General features: G+C 42.2%; 1 long non-coding RNA gene across 1 annotated transcript in view; it reads right to left on the minus strand.

Annotated features, from left to right (window-relative positions):
* Positions 1 to 440: 440 nt before the first annotated feature.
* Positions 441 to 26714, minus strand: part of LOC147665058 (uncharacterized) — a 48554-nt gene continuing 22280 nt past the window's right edge. Inside the window, exons 2-3 of the long non-coding RNA XR_015305055.1 lie at positions 1126 to 1190; positions 441 to 524 (exon numbers count right to left, since the gene is read on the minus strand). This is a non-coding gene — a long non-coding RNA (uncharacterized LOC147665058). The remainder of the gene's footprint in view (positions 525 to 1125; positions 1191 to 26714) is intronic.

Here is a 26714-nt window from a genome sequence, read left to right on the forward strand (position 1 = left end):
CACATTTAAAATGTAATTCAGAAGTTTCATTGCTCATTCAAAAACTTCTACTGCGCCCACTTTGCAATTTTTCCGATTAGATCGAAAACTAAAGAAAGGCTAAATGGCTTGGGATTCCTACTTGTAAAGCGTTCATTTTTGCTTCACTCCTGTTTATATAAAACTTCTAAATGTGATGTTGTTGTTCTGCAGGAAACAGAGATATTTATAAAAAATAGTTTACCACTATCTATAGAACATCCAAAATATGTCAACAAAATGTATAAAGTTTATTTTACCGAGTTTAAGGATGCAGTACGAAACTAAATTAGGGCAGTTGAAAGCAGGTCAACTGGGAATTGCTTTTCAAAGCTGAGCTAAAGTGAGCAACACACTTTGAAACTAAAGTAAACAACACATCTTAAGTGTAAAGTAAACACACTTCAATACTAAACATACTCACTTTTCCACCGCGGAGCGCTTCTGGGACTTCCCCTGGTAGTTCAAAGCCATTTTTGTTTCCATTCCAGTGTAGATTGCAACTCCTGTACATCATAAAAATCTTTGGATTAGAGTTCATGGCGGAGTAAATGCATTTCAATTTGTGAATTACATAAAATGTAAATGTGTTTGTTGTATATTATTCTGTATTGTTTTGAAGTTCAAATCACAGAAGTTGTTTAGGGAGGGGTCCCTAGCCTCCACTAGTGATTCAGATGGAGGTCCACAGAAGTCCAAAGGTTGAGAACCGCTGATCCAGAAAACCTCCAGTAAAATGCCTAATGTATTTGTAAACCCAAATTCACCCTGTCACTCCGCATCTTACAATTCAATTGTTCAAATTCCTTGCATTTCTACACGTTTTATATTTTTGTTCCCACCCTTCCAGAAAATTCAGTTAAGTCCCTTGCCGTTCCATAGAAACAGTCTTTATATTTTAGTATTGTGCACTAAGAATATGTATTAAAACAATAATCCAGCTGTGACGAATAAAAACTGTACTAATGCACCGCATATTTGTGAAGAAAATCTCCAGCAAATGAAAGCTGATTTTGGTGGGTCTTGGCATCGAGGAATGAGCTCTAGAACGATTTCTTCAATTAATTGCACGTTTCTTTATATAATACACAACACAGCAATTCTTACCATAAACCTTCTTGGTATTCTTCAAAGTAGCTCCCTTCAGCAGCAGGTTTTCAGGACCCAGAGATCTAGAAAGCAATAGATTCCCAGAATTAATCACTATCAAATGCATTCAAACATTTATATCCCCGAATTTCACTGGTTTGCTCCTTATATTCTTTAGTCTGAAATCCAGATCATTCAAAAGCATTACTACACTCTTCTTAGGGTGTTAACAAGTGATAAGTGCCAGTCCAGTAGTTGTACAATTAGGCACGGGTCAATTAACTGTTGCAAATGAAGCAACGTGTGAGCAATATTTTCAAAACATCCACACAACCTGATCCTACATGCATTTGAAGATGCCTGCGGTGACCTTCTGCATCATGACCTTTCCTCACTCGATCACTTGACTTAAGATGCAGGCAAACAACTAGCTAATGCAAGCATTCCAGGCCTTTTTGATTGCCTGAGCCAATCTCATCGTTTCAAGGAGGAAGCCGTTTTGTTATTCTCCCTTCAAAATCAGACCTGTGAGTTCCATATTAAGGGAAGGGACAGCTTCTTCCTATTTTGAGGGCAGTCAGCATTGCACCCTAACAATGCTGCGTTCAGCTTTGCGTTCACCCTAAGGGATAGTGCAGTGCTGATAGAGAAGTCTCTTTGCAAATAGTTTACAGCCAAAAGTTATTTTATACATATTTAATGAAAAATTAATGTAAAAATTAAAATACAATTCCCAAAGATGGGATTCCTAACGCCGGCAGGAGACTTGTGAAGGATGGAAGTCTCATTCAGCAAGACTGTTAGACCTGAAATCCTTGGCATGGTATTCTACCACACACTTTAACTTCACTCCCTGATTTTGGCTGAACTTGTTTTTGTTGGCACTAGGATTCTGTGCACTTTACCCCTGCTAATACGTGCTACGGGGCTTGTGCCCTCTACTTGAAACATAGTATTATTGGCCTACATCAAATTGGCATATTTAATTTACTTATAAGTCCCTGGTTAATGGTTATCCATGTACACATGGCCCGTAAATTGAATGCTACTAGAGGGAAGCAGTACCCATTGTACCACCCACTAAAGTAGCACTGCAAAACATGTCTCAGTCCTGCAACTGTAGCCTGCATAGCTGTGTTAATCTGCTCTGTCACTGGTGTAAGGTCTATCCTCACCATAGCCTAATACTGGGTTTCCTTATTACATTTAATTATGTGCTAACTTCAGATTGGGAGTAGCCAAAGATATGCGGTTTCCATTTAAATGAATGGTAATTTAAAATCCTATTTAATGGAAAAGACAGATTTAGAGCTACAGCTTTAATAAAATCCACTTTTAGAAAGCTGTCTTTTTTTCTGTGTAAACCAAGTGTGCCTTTCTGCCAGTGTCCCGAGTCACATAACTGTGAATGGCTCTGTTGTTGTGGGTTATGTTTTTCTTCCAGACAGTGAAACAAGGGAAGCCTAGATATGAGTAGACAGGATCCTCTTTAAAGGATGGTTGGGGAGGAGCTGTTCTCGGCCCTGATTACACTTCAGAGCCTCTGCCTGCAGCACACAAACAGAAACCTGACACCAGACCTGCCCTTGCCTTGGTTACCTTAGACATTTTTGAGAAAGGACAAGGGGAAGAGGAAACATTGAGCTGAACCAGTTTGAGGGTAAGTCTGGGTTTTCTCCGACCCCACAAAAACCAGCACCAGGTATAAAAATTAGACCTTGAAAACCTCTCCTCAGAACGCTTCTGGACCTGAGGAAGATTCAGAAGAAGGAGTACCCACTGCCAGAAGGACTGCCCGCTGCTGGAAGTAATGCCCTGCTGTCTGATGATGCAAGATTTGACCTGCTTCCCTTCATACCGGAAAGAATCCAAGGGTCAGTTGGCTTACTTCCTGAGTGAGGTGCAGGGACACAACAAGCTTCCAGAGGCATCCCTGCACTGCTCAGCTGACCAACACCAACTGGACCTGCTTGAGCCCTGCTGCTGGCCTGTGCTGGAGTGAGTATCGATCCTCTTGAGGTGCCCCCTAGGTCCTGGACCTTTGGACTGCATCAGTTTGAGCTCCTCCACAAGAAAAGGCGAAAAGCCTGAAGCTTGGGCTCCTCATGACAGTAAAAAGTGATCTCTTTGCTCTGAGAATTAACGCCCATGACAACAGTCAATGTGAAGCTCCAGCAAGACCTGTTCTTCCCACGGACAGCACCCGCCCGCTACAACTGGAAATGGCCTGTGACCAAGGCGTTGCTTCGCAAAAAAGAATCAGGTGTTTTTGCTGCTAAATAAATCACGTTTCACTTAACTTGCAATATTAGAGTGCAGGCCTTTCTTTTATAGGAAGAGAAGTTGTTATGATATGAGGATATACTATAAGTAGGTTTACCGAAAGCACCAACGATAGCATTTATGCATGTATCACACATTGTATAGCAAGACTCAACCTTACATGGACAAATCCATCTAAGATATATATCAATGGCTTTAACCTGAAAAAATGCTGTGACTTATAAATGTTCGATTTGGTTATGTCCACAATACAATGCTTGTATTGAAAGTTTTTCTTTATGTCTATGGACTACGTTGTGCACGTGGTAAACACCACTTAGCACTCATCACTTAAAAAGTACCAAGATAACGCGATTCTATGTTATGTGATCAAGGCTTCAACTAAGCTGAAACGCGTAATGGCGACTATGCACTAATAAATTGTTCAGCACATACTGTGGTCCAAATCCGTTCCTTTGGATGACTGGTGATGAGACTGAGTTCAGTGGATATAATCGGCCGTCGAGTCTCCTCTTCGGCAAAACAGACCTCCCTTCCACAACGAGACAATGCATATAAGGAGACAGAGGATCCGGGGCAACCCGGAAGCTTGGTTTAGAATCCGGAAGGAATTGCGGCGTTTGACTCTGCCCGAGCTAGGGAAGACCGTAAATTCCTGGATGTGCGAGAGAAGAACTAAATCGGAGGATTTGGGCAAATCTTGCTACATTCCAGGTAGGCGAAATTTGGCACAGTGGGGCTGAAAGGAGCGCGAACTGGGAGAAACGCAGATTACCTAGATAATTCCCAAACGATCCATCTTCATTTATTTTTGGGTGCAACGTCGGCAGACATTTCATGCGATAGGGAGGCGGCGGCACTGGAGATGTTCAGTGACTGCCCCACAACAACACCAAGTGCCAAAAGCAGCAATAGTGTAACCAATACCACTGATGACACGATTAAGGAAAACATTTGAAAACTGGAGAAAAAATAAAAAAGTGAGCAAAGCCAGTGGTGGGAGTCGTGCTCACTGCAGCGTTATATTGATGTGGGAAGGATACCATGAGTCCTACGGATTCTCTATGCCCCAAGCTATAAAATTGTGCAATGAAATGTTAATGCATTTAAAAAAAGAAGAAAATAAAATTAAGGAAAGGAAAGCATTCAAGTTTCAGCGATACAAAACTGATTACGATTTGGGACAAATTTTTACTTTTGCTAGGAAATATGAAGCAATGAGATCAAACAAAGGCGTAAACATGATATAACCCAAAGAAGGCCCTTTCAGACAGGGAGAACCAACATCTGGCGCCTCTCAATCAGACTTGAGTTCCCCTATTGACAGTGAGTCAGACCGGGAAACGAGTGGCATCAAAAGAAACCAAGCACCACAGAAATCAACAATAGAACTCGTTTTTTTAATGCCACAACAGGAGACAAGCTCTCTGACCAAGATTTCAAAGAACCAATTATGCACAAACAGGAACTTCAGAAGGAGACAGAGGCAGAAAGCCTGCAGGAAATGTGTTGAGTCAGAAAAAGTCAAATACGGGTTGGAGAACAAGAAAATAATCAGCATCAACAAAAACCAAACCATTACGTACCTAGCGAATATAAATCTAACCGAGAATGACAAGGAAATACTCAATCTGGGAATGTCTTTCTGTCCAGCAAGAAATTTCAACTACTCAAAAACAAGACTGGATGTATACAAAAGTATCAGAAAATTGAAACTTAGGAAATTCCATATGCGAAACAAAAAAGACGAAGTCTCGTCAAAGGAATTAAGAACTGCCAATCTCACTCAATCAGATTCAGTACCTCATCAATGAAATCCAGGATTTATGGAATGCCAGTTCTATCAATGACTTTTGGAAGGACAGATGCCAACCCCACCACTTTTCAAGTGCTCATAAATCCGAGCAAACAAATCGAATCTGTTTGCTCGGATTTATGAGCACTTGAAAAGTGGTGGGGTTGGCATCGGTTCTTCCAAAAGTATCATATGGTCCAGCTGACCCTACGTCCCGGGACCTATCTCCCTAACTATTCAAAGTTCTATCAATGACAGCAGAGCCTATGATGATAGGGGTGATGAAGATGCAACACCAATCCACGACAAGTGAACCAACACCATTCAAAAATAAATCTACTTTTAACCCCATTCTACTGAGAGATTCAATTGACATTTGTCATGAACAACTGGTAGATCAGATTTAAAAATGTAATCATTAGACACAAAATACCAATTACAAATACCAATACACCTGGCAAGACAACAAATACCAGGAACTTATGAAAAAATTGCACAGCAATAATGATATTGTGATCCGCAATTCCAACAAAGGTGGAAATATTGTTATCTTATCTAAAGAGGACTATTTGAAAGAAGCTTACTCTCAACTCAATGACAGATCATTCTATTTGAGAAGTAGTGTTCTCCAATATCAACACAATGTATACAACATACTACAATAAGTCACTGACATGGAAAACAAAGGGATTGATCATGGTACAAGAACATAGCTTTCGGAAGAATGAGACTCCGGTAATACCAACTATATATTTTGTTCCGAAAGTACACAAGGACGCTCAAAAACCACCGGGCAGACCGATCATCTTTGCCAGAAATAGTTTGTTGGAACACTCATCACAGTATGTTGATACTTTTTACAACAACATGTTAAAACTTTACCATAGTACATACGCAACACTAGTGACTTTCTTAGCACACTGATGAATTTTACATGGCAAAAGGATTCTTTATTGATAGCACTTGATGCCAGCTCTCTATATACTAGCATAAGACACTCAGACTGCTTGTGTTCGATGGAATACTATTTGAACAAGAGACCAGGAAATGTATGGGATCACAATGAAATGTTGATTGATATGGTGACTTTTTGTTTAACAAATAATATTTTCATGTTCAACAACATGCTATATCAACAGACTAGAGGGGTGCCGATGGGGGCCAGCTTCTTCCACAGCTATGCATGTCTCCACATGGGCTGGTGGGAGGAGCCTGTCCTTGAAAAATAGCATGTGTAATATACACAAAGTCATATCACATTATGGTTACATTTTATAGACTACCTATTTGTGGTGTGGGCTGGATCAGAGGGAAAGCAAATGAAATTGTCAACACTATTAATATCAATGATTTGAATTTGCATTTCACAGCCACAATTAGTAACACACAGGTCAGTTTCTTAGATACTCTGGCATACATCAGCAATGACAGAATTGAGACCAAGTTGTTTAGGAAAGAGACGGCAGGAAAATCCACCTCATCCACAACCCTTAATCAACAGCCTTCCCTACGGGGAAATGCTTTGTTTAAGACGTATACATAGTAACCATACTGATTTGATGACTGCCCAAAAAGCTAGTAAGCAGAGGTTCTTGGAGCAGGGTTATCGCTATAAAATCATCAATGGAGCTACCTTAAAATCCATTCAACAGGAGAGACATGTACGACATGGGGACTATACTGGTCAACCCTGTGAACAGCACAAAACAGATTGGTTCTAGTAAATGAAATTCAACCAACACTTTTAGAATTATTTTGGAGTACAGCAAACAATAGAAACACATCCAATCAATTATTAGTCGTAATTGGCCATTGATTTTAAATGACCCGGTCATTGGGCCAACTCTACCCCAAAGACCATCGATCACGTACAGTAGAGGACCGTCTATGCGAGATGACAGTAAAGACCAGTCCTGAGGTACTAGAGGGCTCAAGCTGGCTACAAACCCATAAAGGCTTTTACAAATGTAACGTATCAAAGCCTGCCAGCAGGGTATAAATATGACCTCATATGTAACTCCATTTAGTTCCAAACAACATAAAATTGTTGACCTGCAAAACTGAATATGCAGTGTACATGTTATCATGTCCTTGCAACCTGCATTACGTTGGAAGCACCAAATTACAAGTACACATACGGGTGCTCCAACATTTGAGGGCTATTAACAACCAGGACAATACATAACCAGTAGCTTGACATTTTAAAGAGAAGCAAACTCCAACAATCAATACCTCCGATATTTTGTAACTGATTCAGTGCCCCTTAGTAGGAGAGGAGGAAACAGGGATTCCAGATTGAGACAATTGGAAACTCTATATATTATCGAACTGGATTCCAAACACCTTGGAGGACTGAATATACCAGAGCCTCTTTATACATGTTTGTAACTAATGAATTTTAAGTAACAAATGCTCACAAATGATTGTTTTTTATAATAGCTAATATAATCTTTTATCCAATATTTAACTAACTCATTTTACATATTTATGTTTACATATTTATATATTTTATGTATTTATGTATAGTTTTATATACTTATATTTATGCAGTTTGTGACATTTATTTATTGGAGATACTACAGCGATATTTGCACATTCTAACCTCCGTGTCAAATTATAAGTGATTGTCAACAATGGGGGTGGGGGGGGCACAATATTTTGATCCGATTGGGCGAGCAACCCACCACTTGAGAAAGGAGAGAGAGTAAAATAAAATATATTGGCTTCTTTTTAAGTAAAAGGCCAACAATGAGCTCCAGGTTAGAGGCTCCTAACCTCAACAACCAACATTAGACAGGGCAGGTTCTGGGGATCTACTAATAAAGGAAGTATACTATAACATAAAAGGCTGCACAAATTGCACGAGGCACTTTATCCAAATTTTACCACAGTTCGCATATTATTTATTTGCACTAGAGCACTTTTAATTTTGGACAATATAAACAGACTGACAACAGCAGTAGCCAATTTTATCTGGATTGAGGGATTTAACCTAACATTTTATGCGACATTGTATTTTGCAATTATTCTGCAGTATATGAATATACAATAAGAAGGTTAAGCGAAAGCACCAACAATAGCATTTATGCATATATCAAGCATTGTATAGCAAGCCTCAACCTTACATGGGCAAATCCATCAAAGATATATATTTATGAATTTAACCTGAAAAATGCTGTGACATATAAATGTTCAATTTGGTTATACCCACAATACAATGCTTGCATTGAAAATTTTTATTTATATCTATGGACTATGTTGTGCACGTGGTAAACACTACTTAGCACTCGTCACGTTAAAAGTACAGAGATAACGCGATTCTATGTCATGTGATCAAGGCTTCGAGTAAGCTGAAATGCGTATTGCCGACTATGCACTAATAAATTGTTCAGCACATATTGTGGTTAGTAGCAGTTTCTTTGGATGACTGGTGATGAGACGGAGTTCAGTGGATATCTATATGATATATATTACCTACTGGCAGTCGCCAGTAGGTAGTTATAGTTAGGACCTATTTTCCATAGGATATCTGCAACATTCTATTTGGAATTAATTTGGCGCTGGACGACGAATCTTTGCGATATTTTCAAAACTGGTGGGGCGCTCTGGTCCGTTCCTATCCTGACAGTCTTGGGGTGATACGTGAAGGGGGGGTTGAGAAAAAAGGGGGGTCCAAACATGTTTTCCCCATGCAATTTTCTATAGGTACGGTTCATCGCGGCTACAGCCCGAACAGTTGAACAGAATTACACCAAATTTGGCAAACTTGTAGTCCTTGGTTCAGAATTGTGCCTTTTGCTTATATGGGTGAATCTGTTCATAAGTTCCTGAGAAAATTACAATTAAACGTACATATATATCTCTGGCCTCGGTGGATGTGCGGATTATAAGCGCACCGTCTCGATCACGCGCAGAATGCTGATTGGCTGTCAAGTGGTTGTCAACATTCGAAACCAGGAAGTGTTGGCAGCCATTTTGTGCTCCGGTAGAAGCGAAGATCTAGAAATTAGTGGAACAAGTGTTTAAAAAGTATATTAGGGGTTCGCACAAGAACCCCTAGGGCCCCCAAAAATATTTTTTTTGTTAAAAAAACAGAGAAATGTGCGTTGGGTGCATGGATTCGCCATAAAAAAAATAAAAACAAAGCGCGGGCTACTGTGCTTGTTTAAATGTTAGCTACGTGGGAAGGAAGAATCCCGGGGCTAAAACATTGTCTTTGAAGCGGGGGCCAAGAAAAAAGGGGGGGTCCGAAAACGTCTTTTCCCCATGCAATTGTCCATAGGAATGATTCATCAATGCTACAGCCCGAACGGCTGAATGGAATTACACCAAATTTAGCAAAGAGGTAGTCCTCTGTTCAGACTCCTGCCTTTTGCTTAAATGGTGTAAATCCATTCAGTAGTTTGAGAAAATTACAATTAAAAGTACATATATATAAATGGCCCCGGTGGATCCGCGCATCTTGTGCACAGTATAAGAGTACCGTCCCGATCACGCGCTGAATGCCAACATTCGAAACCAGGAAGTGTTGGCAGCCATTTTTTTCATGAATGATGTAATATGTGACATCATCGCCAGTGGATTGCGGACGCAAGAGTTATAGTTAGTACAACTAACTATAACGGAGGAATTTCCATGGTTTTGTATGAGTGAAATGTCCAGCTAACTAGAACACCCCTGAAACCACCTTTAGCCAGGGCTACAGCCCGAACGGCTGAGCCGATTTACACCAAATTTGGCAAAAAGGTAGAGTTCGGTTCGCAGATCACGCTCTTTATCTAATGGTGTAGATCCGTTCAGTAGTTCCTGAGAAATCATAAGTATATCTATAGGCGCTTACCGTACGCGTAGTGTCATCATACAGGTCCGCGTACGTACGCGGACCTTTCCGAGCACGAGCTGCATGCTAATTGGCTGGCAACTACCTGTCAAAACTCCAAACCAGAAAGTGTTGGCAGCCATCTTGTGCCTCTGTAGACTGAGGCCCAAGAAAGCAGAAAAACAAACATGTAGAATGCAAAAAGGGGGCATGGTAGAAACACCCTGACCCCCTAGGTTTGCTCAGGGGGTCCCACAAGGACCCCCAAGGCCCAAAAAAATATTTATTTTTGGGGGGAAATTGCGGGGTAAGCGTACGTACGCGTACAGGTCCGCGTACCGTACGCGTACTTTTGCGAGCACGAGCTGCATGCTCATTGGCTGTGAACACTCCAAACCAGGAAGTGTTGGCAGCCATCTTGTGCTTGGTACACCGAGGCATAAGAAAGCAGAAAAAGAAACGTGTAGAACATAAAAAAGGGGGCAGGGTAGAAACAACCTGACCCCTTAGGCCTGCTCAGGTGGTCCCACAAGGACCCCCACGGGCCAATTTTTTTTTTTAAACCCTTTCTGCTTTTTTCAAATTACCCCCCGGGGGACCATATCCCGGGGGCTTAGTGAAAAAGAAGTGTGGGGGGCCCCAATCCCCCCACACTGCCCCGGGGACCACCACCCCCCGGGGCAAAGCAACGCAGCCCCCTGGCGCATACTGGAGGCTCCTGGTGGGCTAGTTGGCCCCAGGATCTCCAGTATGCAAGGGGAATTAGTTCCCCCTCTGAAAAAGTGCCAGGGGGCTGCATTGCAGAGGTGTAAAAGGGGTGTGGCCTCATTACACCTCTCTGCAACGCAGCCCCCTAGCGCATACTGGAGGTTCCTGGTGGGCTAGTTGGCTCCCATGGACCCACAGTAGGCAAGGGGAATTAGTTCTCCCTCTGCAAACGTGCCCGTGGGCTGCATTGCAGAGAGGTGTAAAATGGGGCGTGGCCTCATTACACCTCTCTGCAATGCAGCCCCCTGGCGCATACTGGAGATTCCAGGTGGGCTAGTTGGCCCCCATGGACCCCCAGTATGCAAAGGAAATTAGTTCCCCCTCTGCAAAAGCGCCAGGGGGCTGCGTTGCAGAGAGGTGTAAAAAGGGGTGTGGCCTCATAACACCTCTCTGGAATGCAGCCCCCTGGCGCATACTGGAGGTTCCTGGTGGGCTAGTTGGCCCCCATGGACCCACAGTATGCAAGGGGAATTAGTACCCCCTCTGCAAACGCGCCCGGGGGCTGCGTTAGAGAGAGGTGTAAAAAGGGGCGTGGCCTCATTTCATCTCTCTGCAACGCTGCCTTCTGGCGCATACTGGAGGTTCCAGGTGGGCTAGTTGGCCTCCAGGGACCCCCGGTATGCAAGGGGACATAATCCCCCAACTTTGAACACTTTCCAGGGCACGTTTGCACAGTGGTGAAGGTTGGGGGCGGGGCTTGAGGTTATGTGAGCGCAAACATGCCCTGAGGCGCGTTTTAAGTTGGGGGATTAATTCCTGTTCAATGTAGAGATCCCCTAGTGGGCAAGTAGTCCAGCAGATATCTCCAGTAAGCGCCACGGAGCTGTGTTGCAGAGTGTTGTAAAAAGGGGGCGTGCCCTTTGAACACCTCTCTGCAACACAGCTGCCTGGCGCATACTGGAGGTACCTGGTGGGCTAGTAGGCTCACAGGGGACCTCAGGATTGAAGAGGAATTAATTCCCAAATCTAGCTCACTACTATTCCTGAAAAGTAAATTTAACTGTACTTACCAGTAACTTGAATTTCCTTCCACAGGATATCATTGCCCGATATATAAAATATATATTAATTAAAAAAAATATTAAATAAAAAATATATATTACAATTTCAATATATTTTTTTCAATTTATAATAAAAATATGTAATGTCATTTAAAAAATAAAATATCTAAAAATAAATAATTTAAAATCATGTAGTAAATCAATATAAAAAAATGTAACAATTAATACATTTAAAAATTATCATTTACAAAACCTTTGAAATTCACTGAAAAAAACCATAGGTGTCAGCCACGTTATAGTTAGGAATTAGCATTTAAAAAACCTTAGAAATTCACTGAAGAAAACATTTTTCACACACGTTATAGTTAGGAATTAGCATTTAAAAAACCTTAGAAATTCACTAAAAAACCATAGGTTTCACACATGTTATAGTTAGCTGGACATTTCACTCATACAAAACCATTGAAATTCCCCCGTTATAGTTAGTTCAGCTAACTATAACTCGCGCGCCCGCAATGCACTGCTGATGACGTCACATATTACGTCACTCATGACATGGTCAGTGACATCACTCATGACATCATTGATGACATCTCAAATGACATCACTGATGACATCACTGATTACATCATCCTTGTGAAAGAGTGGCAGACCTCCTCTCAGCATAATATAACCCTTGATACACACATTCAAAAATAGAAACTACAATTTTCAAAAAAATCGAGATACCAATACCAGTTAGAACAACCTATTCAGTAATTCCAAAATGTACATACACATCCTGTCATTCACTAACAGTTCTATATAGGCACTCATACATGTACTCACTCATCATATGTACTCATACACCTATAGATCTTATTACACACCGACACTTATCTAGAGTTACTCACACACATACTCACACAAGCAAATACACTATCAAACATCCATTTACCTGCATATACAGCTATACACCCACCACTACACTTACTTCTACAGAATCGTACACATACTTACTCTCTTAGACAATCACTTATAGAAACACATACTTATTTATAAAGGAACTCTTACAATCTCTCGCTCTCACATATACTCACTTATATACATCAATACTCACATATACTAGTTTAAAACATATGTAGTTACTAATAAAGATACTATTGAGAAAGTGATTCACTCACTAACACACCCATACACACACTCATCCACCCATACAGTCCTGCACACATGCTGTCTTCAAAACACATACAAACAGTGAGTCACCCATTCATGCATCTATGCAGTAAGTAATACCCCCACCAAACCATAAAGACACTCATACTGATACTCTAAAAACCAACTAATAACCCATATCGACATTCTTGTAGCTAGTCTTCAACCCATGCAGCCACTTATGCACAAAATGAGACACTGATACATATATTTACATATTTAAACATTACTCGCTAATACATGTATTCACTAAGATACACTTAATAAGTCAGTTATACAATAATTTGTTTAAACATCCATTTAGACACTTATTTACACATTTATTCTTCCATCGACCTTTAGATATACATATAAAAAATATTAATTTTTCAGAAAGACACACATTCACTGGATGATGTCATCAGTGATGTTCACTGACCATGTCATGAGTGATGTAATATGTGACGTCATCAGCAGTGCATTGCGGGCGCGCGAGGTATAGTTAGCTGAATTAACTATAACGGGGAAATTTCAATGGTTTTGGAGTGAAATGTCCAACTAACTATAACGTGTGTGAAACCTATGGTTTTTTAGTGAATTTCTAAGATTTTTTAACTGCTAATTCCTAGCTATAACGTGTGTGAAACCTATGGTTTTTTCAGTATATATATATATATATATATATATATATATATATATACAGCAACGTGTTACGCTGACCAAGCAACAGCAATAAATCTTTGAAGCATCCATAGTGGTCTGTGTCTTTTTCTGCACCTGGATGTGTATGCAAGGAATTGATATAGATATATATTTATATCAAAATAACTCCTCTTCATGTAAAGGAAAACGCAAACTCTAATTGTGCTAGTGAAGGAAAATGTGATTTATTTACCAACAAAAATACCTGATGAATTTTGGTGAAGCAACGCCTAGGTCACAGGCCATTTCCGGTTGTCGCGAGCGATTGAGGTCCGCAAACCCGATGAACTACCCAGAGATCTCTGCATATATATGAGAGCTATATATATATGTATATATATATCCAGCTCCAAGGGGTGACCAACACTCGAGTAGCACTCAGACATGGCTACTCGAGTGTTGGTCACCCCTTGGAGCTGGATATTTAAGGGGCCGTCCTGCCGCTGAGCAGCACCACCCGTGACGTGGGGGCCACGAAGTCTCAACACTGTAGGGGCTTTGAAGGTGGGGCACAGCACTTGGATTTAGCACAGCTTGACGCCTGGGGCTCATGGAGAGCTGTTTATCGAGCATTTATTATGAAGGAGCATTCATGTAGGATTAAAGACACGGACTACATCTCCCAGATGCCTTACACATTGACTCATACAGAGCAGCTGAATTTCAACATGCGATTTGGATTAAAAGGAGGGTGTGGCCCGGTATGCTCCTTTCGACCGCTGTAGCCTCTGAGGAAGTGGAATCACGAAACGCGTAAGGCTGCGGTTGCATGCACTAAGAGACTGAGAGCCTAGCTGTGTATACCATTAAAGGCTTTTACTGCCGTGTCTGAGTGCTACTCGAGTGTTGGTCACCCCTTGGAGCTGGATATATATATATATATATATATATATATATATATATATATCACAAAGTTTGCCCTGCAGCAAAGACGCCCACGCAGAGGAGTGCTTAAAAAAAAAGACACTGTTCTAGAACTGCACCCACAAGGGAAGAATATTTCGCAAATACTGAAACTACGGGTGCCAGCATGCTTGAAAAATAACTCACCTGTGAAAGTTACGAGGACACAGTCATGTGGATATAATACAAGCATGCAGGTAATGGCGCCCCTGCGAATCAGCCAGTTGGAACAAGTGACATCCTCTAATGAAGAAGCCTCCGGGCTTTGAAACGCGTTAGGAACTTTGTTTATGAGGTGAAAACTGCCGGTTTTGAAATTAAAGCTTGTATGAAGCACTCCTCTGCGTGGGCGTCTTTGCTGCAGGGCAAACTTTGTGACGGATATATATATATATATATATATATATATATATATATATATATATATATAGATAAATCTGGGTAGTTTGCATGTTAAAATGGGGAGCTGCTCCTGTATAGAGCAACCTACAACACAACACCAGCAACACTTTTCTATCAAAATCTTTAAGTATTGGATTAGCACAGTGTCCTCCACGCCGAGATAGAAAAGGAACAAAGTCTTTAGCTATTTCAGGCACAGTATTGTAGCTTTAAATTGGTTAAATACCAACGAGTTAACCTGAAATTAATAAAAGCAATCACTGACACGTGTTTTGCTATCATTATAGCTCTTTGGAGAGATTTAGCTTTGTCCAGATGAAGGGAGCACCCAGTATAAGTCAAAACAATACCCTTTCAGGCGAGAACTCTGGGTAGTTGAAGTTGAAGTGTTTTGTAAAGCGCTCTACTACCAAACGGTTTCTTGGCGCTGCAGAAAAACTAACCTTCGGGAAGCAGGGGAGGAACTACAGTGGGTAAGCTAGGGTGAAGAGGTGAGTTTTAAGAGCTTTGTGAAAGTCAATGTAGATGGAAATGGATCTAATGGTGAAGGGAAGTGCGTTCCAGAACAGGGGGGCAAGGGTAGAAAAGCTAGAACCGCCAAGTTTTTTCCTTCGGTAGTGAGGTACGCTAAGGAGGATCTGGGTAGAGGAGCGAAGGCTTCTGCTAGGGACATAGGCCCTGATCTTTGATCTAATGAAGTCAGAGGCCGTACCGGCCAATGACAAAGATCAGGCAGCCCATCTTGAATAGGGAACGTTCCAAGATGGGAAGCCAGTGAAGGGCCTTTAGCAGGGGAGAGATGTGTTGGAATTTCAGAAGTCTGTAAATGAGGCGGGCTGCCTGGTTTTGGATAAGCTGCAAGCGACGGCGCTCGTATGCGGGAATACCAACATACAGGACGTTGCCATAGTCCAGGCGAGATAGAATCATGGCCAAGATGATAAGTTTGAGGGCTTCAGCAGAGAAGAGACGGGAAATTTTACGGATGATTCTGAGGGTCAGGAAGCAAGATGAGACTACTGAGCTGATCTGGGGACGCATAGAGAGGTCTTGACTGACTTTAATGCCCAGGGTTTTCACAGAGGCGGAGGGAAAAGGGGGGAGCCAAGAGCAGGGGCCAGAAGGCAGGAGTCCAAAGGTTAGAAGGGCCACCGATCAGGACCAACTCCGTCTTATCAGGGTTCAGTTTTAATTGATTAAGCTTCATCCAGTCGTAGATGAATGTCAGAGTGGAACGGAACTTAAGAATTGAATCAGGAGAGGAGGAAAGGTTAAAAATGAGCTGAAGGTCATTGGCATAATTATACACCGTGACCTCCATTTCCTGCAGAGCAGCAATAAGGGGGTGTATGTAGAGGTTGAAAATGAGGGGGGAGGGGGGAGAGAGACGAGCCCTGGGGCACCCCGCAGGAGACTGGACAAGTGGGGGCGGAAAAACCCTCCAGTCTGACGGCCTGGGTGCGGTCCGCTAAAAAGGAGGCAAGCCAGGCCAGAACCGAGCCCCGAACGCCGGCGCCCCCGACACGGTCAAGGAGGATGGAATGGTCGACCGTGTCGAAGGCGGCGGACAGATCGAGGAGGACCAGGGCCTGAGGAGAATTGATGTCAGCACTCCTCCTGAGCTCATCCACCACGGAGAGAACAACGGACTCTGTGGAGTGAGCAGGGCGGAAACCGGCCTGGTTAGCGGCCAGGAGGTGATTTGCTTCGATAAAGGTGGAAAGACAGGAAGTAATATAGCTCTCCAGGATTTTGCCCAGGAGTGGAAGCATAGAAATGTGTCTAAAGTTCGAAAGAAGAGTGAGGTCAGCGCCCAATTTTTTGAGAATGGGGATAACCGTGGCAACAGGTCTGGAACAGTTCCCCGAGTGATGAAAGAGTTAAGCAGAGTGAGGGGGGATTCCGGGCAGCTGGAGAAAATCTCCCTCAGAATATAGGCAGGACAATGGTCAGTGGGAGAGCCCGTCTTGACTTTCCCCAGCAGAGCCAGGAAGGCCTCCTTGGAAATCATGGGGAAGTGGTCAAGGGTAGGAAGGGTCGGCGGCAGTGAGGGACAGGAGAAGGAAGGGGGAGGCCGGGGAATGTTGCACTTAATCGTGGCAATCTTCTCAGTGAAGTAGTCGTTGAGGGCATTGCAGAGGGATTGAGAGGGAATGGGCTTAAGGGCGACTATCAGAAACTGCAAGCTCATGTATATCGTAAAGATCTCTTTAGGTTTATTGACCGCCTGCTGAATCTTCTGGGAAACATATTCCGATTTGGCTGAGAGTATAGCTTTTTTATAAGCACGAAGGAGGGCCGAGTATTGAGCCTTAAGATCAGGAAAGTACCTACGCCTCCAGTGGCGTTCAGCCTGCCTGAGCGCAAGTTTCTGGGTTTTAAGATTGATGTTGAACCATCTGTTGGCGTCATAGGAGCGACATGTTCTGATCCGTCTAAGGGGGGCAACTTGGTCACAAGCAGCAAGCAGCCAACTGTTAATGGCGGCCACCTGAGAATTAGGAGAGCTGTCAGCCAAAACAGTAGATGAGGATGCTAAAGAGCGACAGATAGCAGGCAGATCCACTCGGTTCCAGTTTCGGGCCCAGGTGTTTTTGGGAAGGGAGGGAATATTGGCCGCCCCCAGGTTGAGAGGGAGGGAATATTGGCCGCCCCCAGGTTGAGAGAAAAAGAGATCAAAGAGTGGTCCGACCAGGCACAGGGGAGAACCGTAGGGGTGCAGATAGACTGATTGGCGGACCAAACTTGGTTCACAATTTTAAGTGGAGAGCAGCTCCAGTATAGAGCACCCTACAACACCAGCAACACTCTTAATTTGCTCACTTCAAATGTCTGCTTTTATATCAAAATCTTTAAGCATAGTATAAGCACAGTGCTATCCACACTGAGATAGAAAAGGAACAAAGTCTTTTATCATTTCTACAGCAGTGTCAGGTGTTGCTTTTATTTATTTCAGGTTGGCTTGGTTGGTATTTTACCAATGAAAAGCTGTAATATTGTGCATGGAGTGGTAAAAGGCTTTTGTAATTTTATAGCTCGGCATGGATGGCACTGTGCCAAACTTATGCTTAAACACTTTGCTGTATAAATTGCTAAAGTCTTTGTCCCTTTTCTGTCTGTGCGAACGGTAGAGGGGGCGCACACACACTGCAGAATTCAGCATGGTGCAGCTGTTTGACACACAATGAAACCTCCTTCGAGGTATGTCTTCGGGGTGGGTGCAACCGAAGAGGCGCTTGATATGCAATGTTCTCACAGGGAGCCATGCGCTGACCTTGGCCACAGCACCACAGTGTTTTTAGGATTAAAACAACAGGGCCTTCACTCGCCTTCCAAAGTATGCTGCTGATCAGACATCCTTCTGGGTTATTGTTGCATGTTACCAGACTCCCAGTGGCAGAGTCTCCAGGTAAAGTTAAACAGAGGGTGTCTTTTTATAGCCAGAGACTTCTTTAATCAGGAGGGCAATTCAACAAGCCACTGGAGAATATGTGGAGCACACAGGGAGCAGCAGGTAGGCAGCCCAGTCCAAGAAGGTCCATGGAAAAGTGGCAGTCCCTCCAGGAGCCAGACAGGCAGCAGGCTAGCACAACAAAGCAGGTAGTCCTTATGGTGGTTCCTCCTGGCAGCACAGCAGTCCTCTTGCAATTTGTAGCTTGTGTAGCCAGCAGCAACTAGTTACATCCCCCAAGCACTGTCTAAAAACATGGGGTCAGAGCCCCTGTCTGTACTTATACTCAAAATAGTTTTTGATCAAAAGATGACTTTAAAGGAACACATAGGATTGTGCAACAATCCCTTTCAACACAGCATTGGCTCCAGATAATCAGTATGTGGTTAATAAGCCCTTTGTGTGAAGGCAGGACACAACCTATATAAATTTCAGGTGTGAAAACTTCCCCCTCTCCAAGCCCAGGAAGACTATTAGTATGCACAGGAATGCAGCTGTATCCCTGTCACACCCAGCCCTTCCTGTGTTGTGGCTGTCTGGAAACTATGTACCAAGAGTAACTGTCACCCTAGCTCAGACGTGTATTGCAGTCAGGCTACAAAGAGTCATAAGCATAGAGAAATGCCCAATTTCTAAAAGTGACGTGATTCATTTGCACGTGATTGTGCAAATGAAGATGACATGCGTCCCGCAAGAGGATCCTACTAAAGGGGTTTGAGTAATGAGTCATTATCACGCTTGAAAACTCAGACTTCATGTTTATTTTCCACATTTTCACGACGCGCATGTTGCTCGTACGATCACTATCTCACCTGTAAATTCTCAGGTGCACTATCTCTTTACACATGTTGGGTATCAAGCGATCCCATACCTTTGACGAACATTGAAGGATGTTAGACCACTCGAGGCACTTTTATAGTCTGGCTCTCACTTGATCACGGAAACAATCACCAATGCAATTAAGATGTTGTATCATTGAAGACTAATTTTGAACCATTTTCTGACTCTATTGAGACACCATGGTTGATCAAACACCGTCACTTTAAAGCATATATTTGTATACAGTAGTTAGTGGACGATTTACCGTGATGTTGTAACCATTTTGTTCTGAACTGAACATTTCCTCTATGTTACAGCTACATAGCCCCTGAAGAAAGGCTTTCAGCCCGAAATGCATTGGGCAAAGTTGAATGTCTATATACTGATGATGAATGTTATGATGGAATAACATAAGAAAAGTCAATGGATAATTACAATTGAACAAGAGTAAAAAATGTAAATAAAGACTTCTAGAACAAAACAACTAAAAATACTGTTTCTATGACATACATTGTTTATCGAGTGCAGTCAGAGGTCAGCATCCAATTACACTTTCTAAAAGTGGTATTTCTAAAATAGTAATGTAATATCCAACTTCACCAGCAAGCAGGGATTAATCACCACTATTCGAAATATACCAAACGTGCAAAAGCCACTCCTTTCTGATCAGGAATTACCACTTAAAGTATATGAGAGAATTCCCAATATAAACCTATGAGAGGAGTAGGCCCACAGCAGCGAAAAACTAAATGGGTTGTTTGTCACTACTAGGACATGCTTCACATAAAGGCACATGTCCTACCTTTTATTTACAAAGCACCCTGCCCACAGGGCTATCTAGGGCCTACCTTAAAGGCGATCTATGTGTAATAAAAGTGGAGTTTAAGGCTTGGCAAGTAATTTAAAATGCCAAGTTGAAGTGGCAGTAAACTGCACACACAGGCCCTGTGGTGGCAGACCTGTGACAGGTTTGAAAGGCTACTTATGTGGGTGGCACAAGCAGTGAACAGGTCCACTAGCAGCATTCATTTAATTTACAGACCCTGGGTATGTGGGATACCACTTTACAAGGGACATATAAGGAAATAAAAGATGCCAAACAGATGTAGACCAATCATACTATGTTTTGAGGAGAGAACACATGCACTTTAGCAATGGTTAGCAGTGGTAAAGTGCCCAAAGTCCTAATGCCAACCAAAAAAAAAGGTCTGAAAATAGGCGGAGTAAGGCAACGGGTTTGGGGATAGCCCTGCTGAAAGGGCCAGGTCCAACACTAATACACACAGATCCTCACATTCTGGTATTCTATATTCTTCCAAAGATACATAAGCCTCAGTGCCTGCCTCTGGGAAGCCCCACTGTATCCGGTATTAAATTGCTCCAATAGCCACTGCCACAATTTACAGATTTCTTCCTATGCGAAGCACTATTTCTCAACCAGCATATTTAAAGGGCATTATGGATGTCCTACAGTTGTTGCAGGATTTGGATTTTGATACCTCGCAACAATTTTAGGGGATTCTTGATATCAAGCCCCTGTATATGAACATTCCCTAGGACGCCCCCATGGGGGTGCAGCAAGGGCGCTGGCAGCACAAGAATGTTTTTATGCTTTGAGTTTTGTCTTGCAGTGTGTGGAACTGGCACTAAAAAACATTTAATAAATATGTTTAACTAAAGGTGTTCATTCTTCTTTGTGCAGTGTGTATGTGACATTGTAAATAACCAAATAGGTTGTTTATTGTTTCCAAAGTGCACCTGATCCCTTTAAGGGAATGTTTGTAACCCTGCAGCAATAATTCTATATCCCTGGACCTATATCCTGAGCATATGTATGTTTACGGTGAACAGGAACGTGGTTGGAAAATGCAGGAAAAATTATACTTTCTCCCATGGGGGCCCTCCCACGAATGCAGGCGGCCAATCTTGTTCAGCTAACAGGATGTCATAAACAGATTATAAGTTCTGCCAAAAAACACCTTTTACTTTCCTGGGCTTGTCCCCCTCCATCCAGTGTTATTTCATATAACTTATGTGGGACGCTCACCCTGGTGTCTGGTGTTTCCACCGTGATGTAATCATTCAACTCTGCTGTCACCAGAAATACCTTCAGGTTCAGGCGTGCTATTGTTACTTCTGCCACACGGTCTAGCAACTTCAGAGCACATTCCCCATTCAGATGTTGTGTCCTCAGAATTCCGCGTATGTCTGATTTCAGACTAGCAACTTTCTTTTTCTTAAATTGAGGTTTTGGATTTTGCTTATCTTCATTTTTAGAAGTAAAGTTTTGAGTGCGCTGCTTGTCTCTGGACTGTGTGCGCTCCTCTCTATTTTCTGACTGTCCTTTCTGAGCTTTTCATTGAGCCCTGAAAGGAACAAGAGGAATGTGTCCTGATACCGGTCAGGTTTCCTAATGTTATCCCTATTCCGAAGGTTATACCTCTCTTCATAGGGCTCCTGTGGAGGAGACCTACCTCGGGATTGAGATCTCTTGTCTTTAGAGTTTTTTTTCTTCTTATTCTTTCTTATTATCGAACTTCTTTTTAGAAGAGGTAGGTGTATGCTTAGAGGTGTCCTTTTTAGGACTGCCCTGCATGAGGGTTTAAAGCTCTTCCCCCCCCGCCCCCCCCCCAAAACTATCTCTACCTAATTCTGCATATGCAGTTTCAATTATTTTGGATAGTTCAGTCTCCAGTTCTAATGGTGAGAACTCTCATAGGCAGTGGCAGATTGCCACTGATGCTGCTTTCCCTTTAAAATTAGCTAGTATTATGGCTGATACCTGGTCGTAGTTCTTTAATAACTTCATCCCTAAGTTTAGGGCAGGTTCTGCTCCATAGTCCTTTTGTATTTGTCTTAATACATCTTGCACTACTGCTAATGAAGGAATACCATGAGTCCTGGTATATATGGCAGCAAAGACTGTACCCCAAGAGGTGCAATCCTTTAACTGTGGTGTAATCCCCAGGCGCAAACAGATTTTTAAAATTTTGTGTTTTTCAAATGGCGTTGTATTTGGGAATACTGCTTCTAACTCGGTTATTTTCTGAGCTACCCAGAAAGGAATTTGTTCATGTTTTGTGGGCACTTTGCCCATTTCCGCGTGTAATGTTTGTGGAGTAATTTTAGTGTGAGCGTTCTGTGTAAGAGCTGCAGTAGGTGTAATTACTGTAGGTTGGACCGCTAGAGTCCTTAAGACAAAGTGTGTCATGTTTCTGTAGAGTTTTATCAACTATTGTATTTGAACAAGTAGTTAATCACCTGTCATTGTGTCAATGTCTGGATGTGGTGCATAGGTCGCTAATATCAGCTATGTTGCTCCCGGTCTACCTAAAGGACCAAGCCTTGCTCTTGTTCTTGTATGGGGTAGGGCACCATTAAACCAGAAAATATGTTCCCGAAAGGTAAGCGGAATCTCAGTCTCCTCAAACAGAGTGTAAGCCGCTGGAATTTCTTCATATTTGTAATAATGAAAGGATTTTTGTTACAGCATCTGCTTGTGGCAATACAACCCATGAGTAGAATACCTCTGTTTTGAAATCTTCGTGTGCCTCTATCACGAATATAACTACACCTCCTCTGGGAGATAATCCATGTTTGAGTAGTTTAACTGAAAGAGTTTGTCTTACTTTGGGTGCAATATGTATTGCATCTGCATCTTACCCATCATCGGGAAGTGGTTGCTCTAGTGGGTTTAGGATTGGAGTAGTCATTGTGTATAGAACACAGACTAACTGTCCCTGGAAATTAAGAAAAAGGTTTTATGCAAAGGTTTTATGCACAATTTTGGGAATACTTCCTTTCACGCTTGATTAACCAACAGCCAATACCAGGGTTGGGGGGTCATGTCGCCCGATGCCCGAACCAACTAGAATTTTATGAAGGGGAAGAAGATTTATTGTCTATTTTGTCCGACTGACAAGTAGACATTAAATCACAAAAAATAAAATGAGCTGTAGACACTCACAGGCAATTGAAATGCTGTCAGAAATCCTTTGGAGGCCTTTGACAGTCTGGAAGCCCAAGACTGGGATCTAGCCAGTGATTGCCTGGGAGAGTCTTACACTAGACGTCAGTGTTCTAGCATGAGTTCCACACTGGTGCAGCCCACCTGCTCTTGGAGCCCAGCTGCTGAACGTGCAAGGGCGGGCGCCGAGGCAGGAAACAGTTTTGCGGCTGTCTGGGTTCCAGCGCAGCAGGCCAGTTGGCCTTGTGGTCTCTCTGTCACTGATTGCTGCAGGGTTTGATCACCCTGTCCATTGGGACCCGTCCAGGGCAGTCCACTCCTCTTTGGTGCGCTGCGGGGCACATCCTGGAATCGGGAGCGGAAAATCGATGTCTCTGACACAGTGAATGCTTCACCAGCAGGTGAGTCAATCTAATAATGGTTTTTGCATCGGTAAGAGCCTTAAGACAAGTATGTTAAGTGTGATGCTGCATGGAATGGTCTAGTATCAGTGGGCGTGCGGGCAGGGTCAAATGGGTGGCATGTTAATTTACAGTAAGGCGGGAACTTCTCCACTGCTTTCGGCTGATCAGTAAGGTGCCTATAGCAATGTATATACTAACAAGGGGGAGAGCAAGGGATCCTGTTCACAGAAAGTGAACGGAGAGTACTCCTGTTCCCCTGTGGAAGGATTAAATGAACAAAAAGAGGAGTACCATCATTGGAAAGTCAGGAGGGATTCCTAATGTGATGGTAGGCTGACAAAAGGAAAGAATTTATCATTTTGTTAAAAACCCCTCACTCACCAGCCTAGTGGTGACATGCTTCATCATCGGGGTCCACCCTGGTGGCCTAGCGTCACCAGGGTGTGCTACAACACCTGAAGTACAGGGGAGCAGGTTGTGAGTGTAAGTGCGAAAAAAAAGTGTGTTAACTTAGTGGGATAAATTTTATTTACAAGTAACTGGACAATATTAAAAAGGGTGAGATGAGATACTATGAGGGTATATTAAGGCCAAAAGTATCTCTTATGTGTGTCCTGGTCTACATGTTTCAACCAAGGGTGGGATATACCAGGTTTTCATCAGGACCGTTATAACAGGGAGCTGGACGGTATGTACCCCCTAAAAGGCACATCCAATCCTAGTTCTCTGTAACCACATAATGAAGCAGGCAGAAAGTATCTTTGTGTTCTAGGCAATGTTATGTGTGCAGTGTATTTCACACAGCTCACTGAAACGTGTGCCATTCTTGGCGCCTGAAACATCATAATGTCCACATTTGTTCCTAGGGTCTTCGTTCCTAATACCATCCCCCACAGACGTTCTTGCCTTTTCCCTATTCCATTACCTCCAACTTCCACCCAAAGCTTCTCGCTTAATCAGTGCCCCTAATTTATTTTCTAATCTGGTCACTGCAGCAGAGGTAAAGCCTCCGTCCATGTCAATTTTACCATCTTAATCTGGCAAGAAACCAGTTATTTTCCACATTTTGGGCTCATTCCTGTTAGCCTGTACCTCTATTTGGTTGCATTTCTCGTCTCCTCTACCTACTGTAACCCACCCCCACCATTCAAAGTGCTCTGGCAGTTTGTGCTAAATAATGTGTAAAAAAGAAAGACACAATTGATGATATAGCTAGGGAAAAGAACAGTATGCAAAGCACAACAACCAATTAAAAATCACAAGTCCGATTTATTCATAAAAATACATCATCATCTTAAAAACCAATCAATTCAATGTTTATACAAAAAATACACTAAATTATGTATAAGAGAAATATTTGTAACACAATTATACAAAAAAAAATATAAAAAACATTGGTGGCGAACAATAACAAGCATATTTCTCTTATACATAATTTAGTGTATTTTTTGTATAAACATTGAATTGATTGGTTTTTAAGATGATGATGTATTTTTATGAATAAATCGGACTTGTGATTTTTAATTGGTTGTTGTGCTTTGCATACTGTTCTTTTCCCTAGCTATATCATCAATTGTGTCTTTCTTTTTTACACATTGTCTATTTCCCTGCATTACAAATTCAGTATTTGAACAGGGGGTCCTTGTTGTTTACATTGAGTTTGTGCTAAATAAACAGAGCCACAGAAATGAAGCAGAAAGGAAGGTCTAAATCATACAGCAGGGTTGACTGAATTATGTGGCCACAAAAAATTTGAAATATGTAGCAGAAGGCAGCACATTTTTGTTTATCGTATTACTTAATTTTTTTTTTACATCGGCATACGTTAATCCTGTCAGTATAAATGTTTTTCCTTATTACTTTCAGATTAAAACCCAAATATAGCAATAGCAATGAAAAAGTGACCAGTCACTACTTGTGATGGGCTTTCCACTGTGTGGCAGGATGGGTAACCCTCTTTGTAGAAACTTTTGATCTATTTGAGCTAGAATCAACATTTTTGTTAAAAAATGGAGTTTAGGCAGCCTCATTATGTGGCAAATCATGAGGAAATGTCTCCGCTGCAGATTCTCATTATTACAGTGGCTCTGTTATAAATCACACACGTACACAGAACCTGCCATCAGTGGGGGAGCATCTGTCATGTGCAACCATGTAAAATGGCAAAAATTGGAGAACCAAATTCAATATAAAGTTGAAATTATCAGAATTTATATTTGTAGGTCTCACAATCACGTTTTATTGACAACTGTGTGAAATTGTACAATATTCCCACCTTAATTTCATCCAAGCGCTGTATTGTTGCATTTTTGTTGCACAATTACGTCAGCAGTAAAAAATTAGCCCATACCAGATCCAAGGAAAAGTGACACTGCCATCTGTGTGAGTATTCATCCTATGTAGACATTAAGTCTTGTTTTTCTTTCTCTACATGATTTGACAAGGAGTGTTTTTCCTGTGTGTCTGACTTTGTGCCTTCTTTATGCATGTGCCCATTTCGAAATATCCAAGCATCATCCCTTAGACCCTCAGAACGCTCAGCTTCTGAAAAAAACAAACTGATTGCACACGTTGCTGCAACATTAAAACATTATCTTTCACCAGGATTCTCAATGCTCATATGTCAGCATTCAGAAAAAGAATTACAGGATTTTCCCAGAAGATAACAGGCACATCTGGGTGGGAAGTGGGGTGGGGTTGGGGGACATTAGAAGGAGAGAGACAAGTGGCAGAGAACTTGGACTTTAAAGAAAAAAGTGACTACTTCACAAATCTAAGTGAGACAAACTTGCACATCTATTGCAGAGCTGCACCTATTCATGTTTGGGAAGCTTACTCTTTTAGTGCCATTACTATACCACTACTGTGCACAAGAGAACCCTGTTGCTACTGCCAGTGCTGCAAATGTTCCTTGTGTTGGAGAAGAATGTGGAGAATTAGCAGTGAGTGCACAATAGTATAATCACACCTCACCTGCCCAGGAATGTAAATGGAGAGTTTTGTTTAACTGCCCATTACTGTCTCTTGTGAATTTGTACTTGTGTATTCTGCCTCAGTGAACCACAGCACATGTGTCACGCAATTTTGGCTGCTCCATGAATCGCTCATAAGCTCTGCCAA

The sequence above is a fragment of the Lissotriton vulgaris genome, unplaced genomic scaffold (genome assembly GCF_964263255.1).
Source record: "Lissotriton vulgaris unplaced genomic scaffold, aLisVul1.2 SCAFFOLD_8170, whole genome shotgun sequence".
NCBI classification, from domain to species: domain Eukaryota; kingdom Metazoa; phylum Chordata; class Amphibia; order Caudata; family Salamandridae; genus Lissotriton; species Lissotriton vulgaris.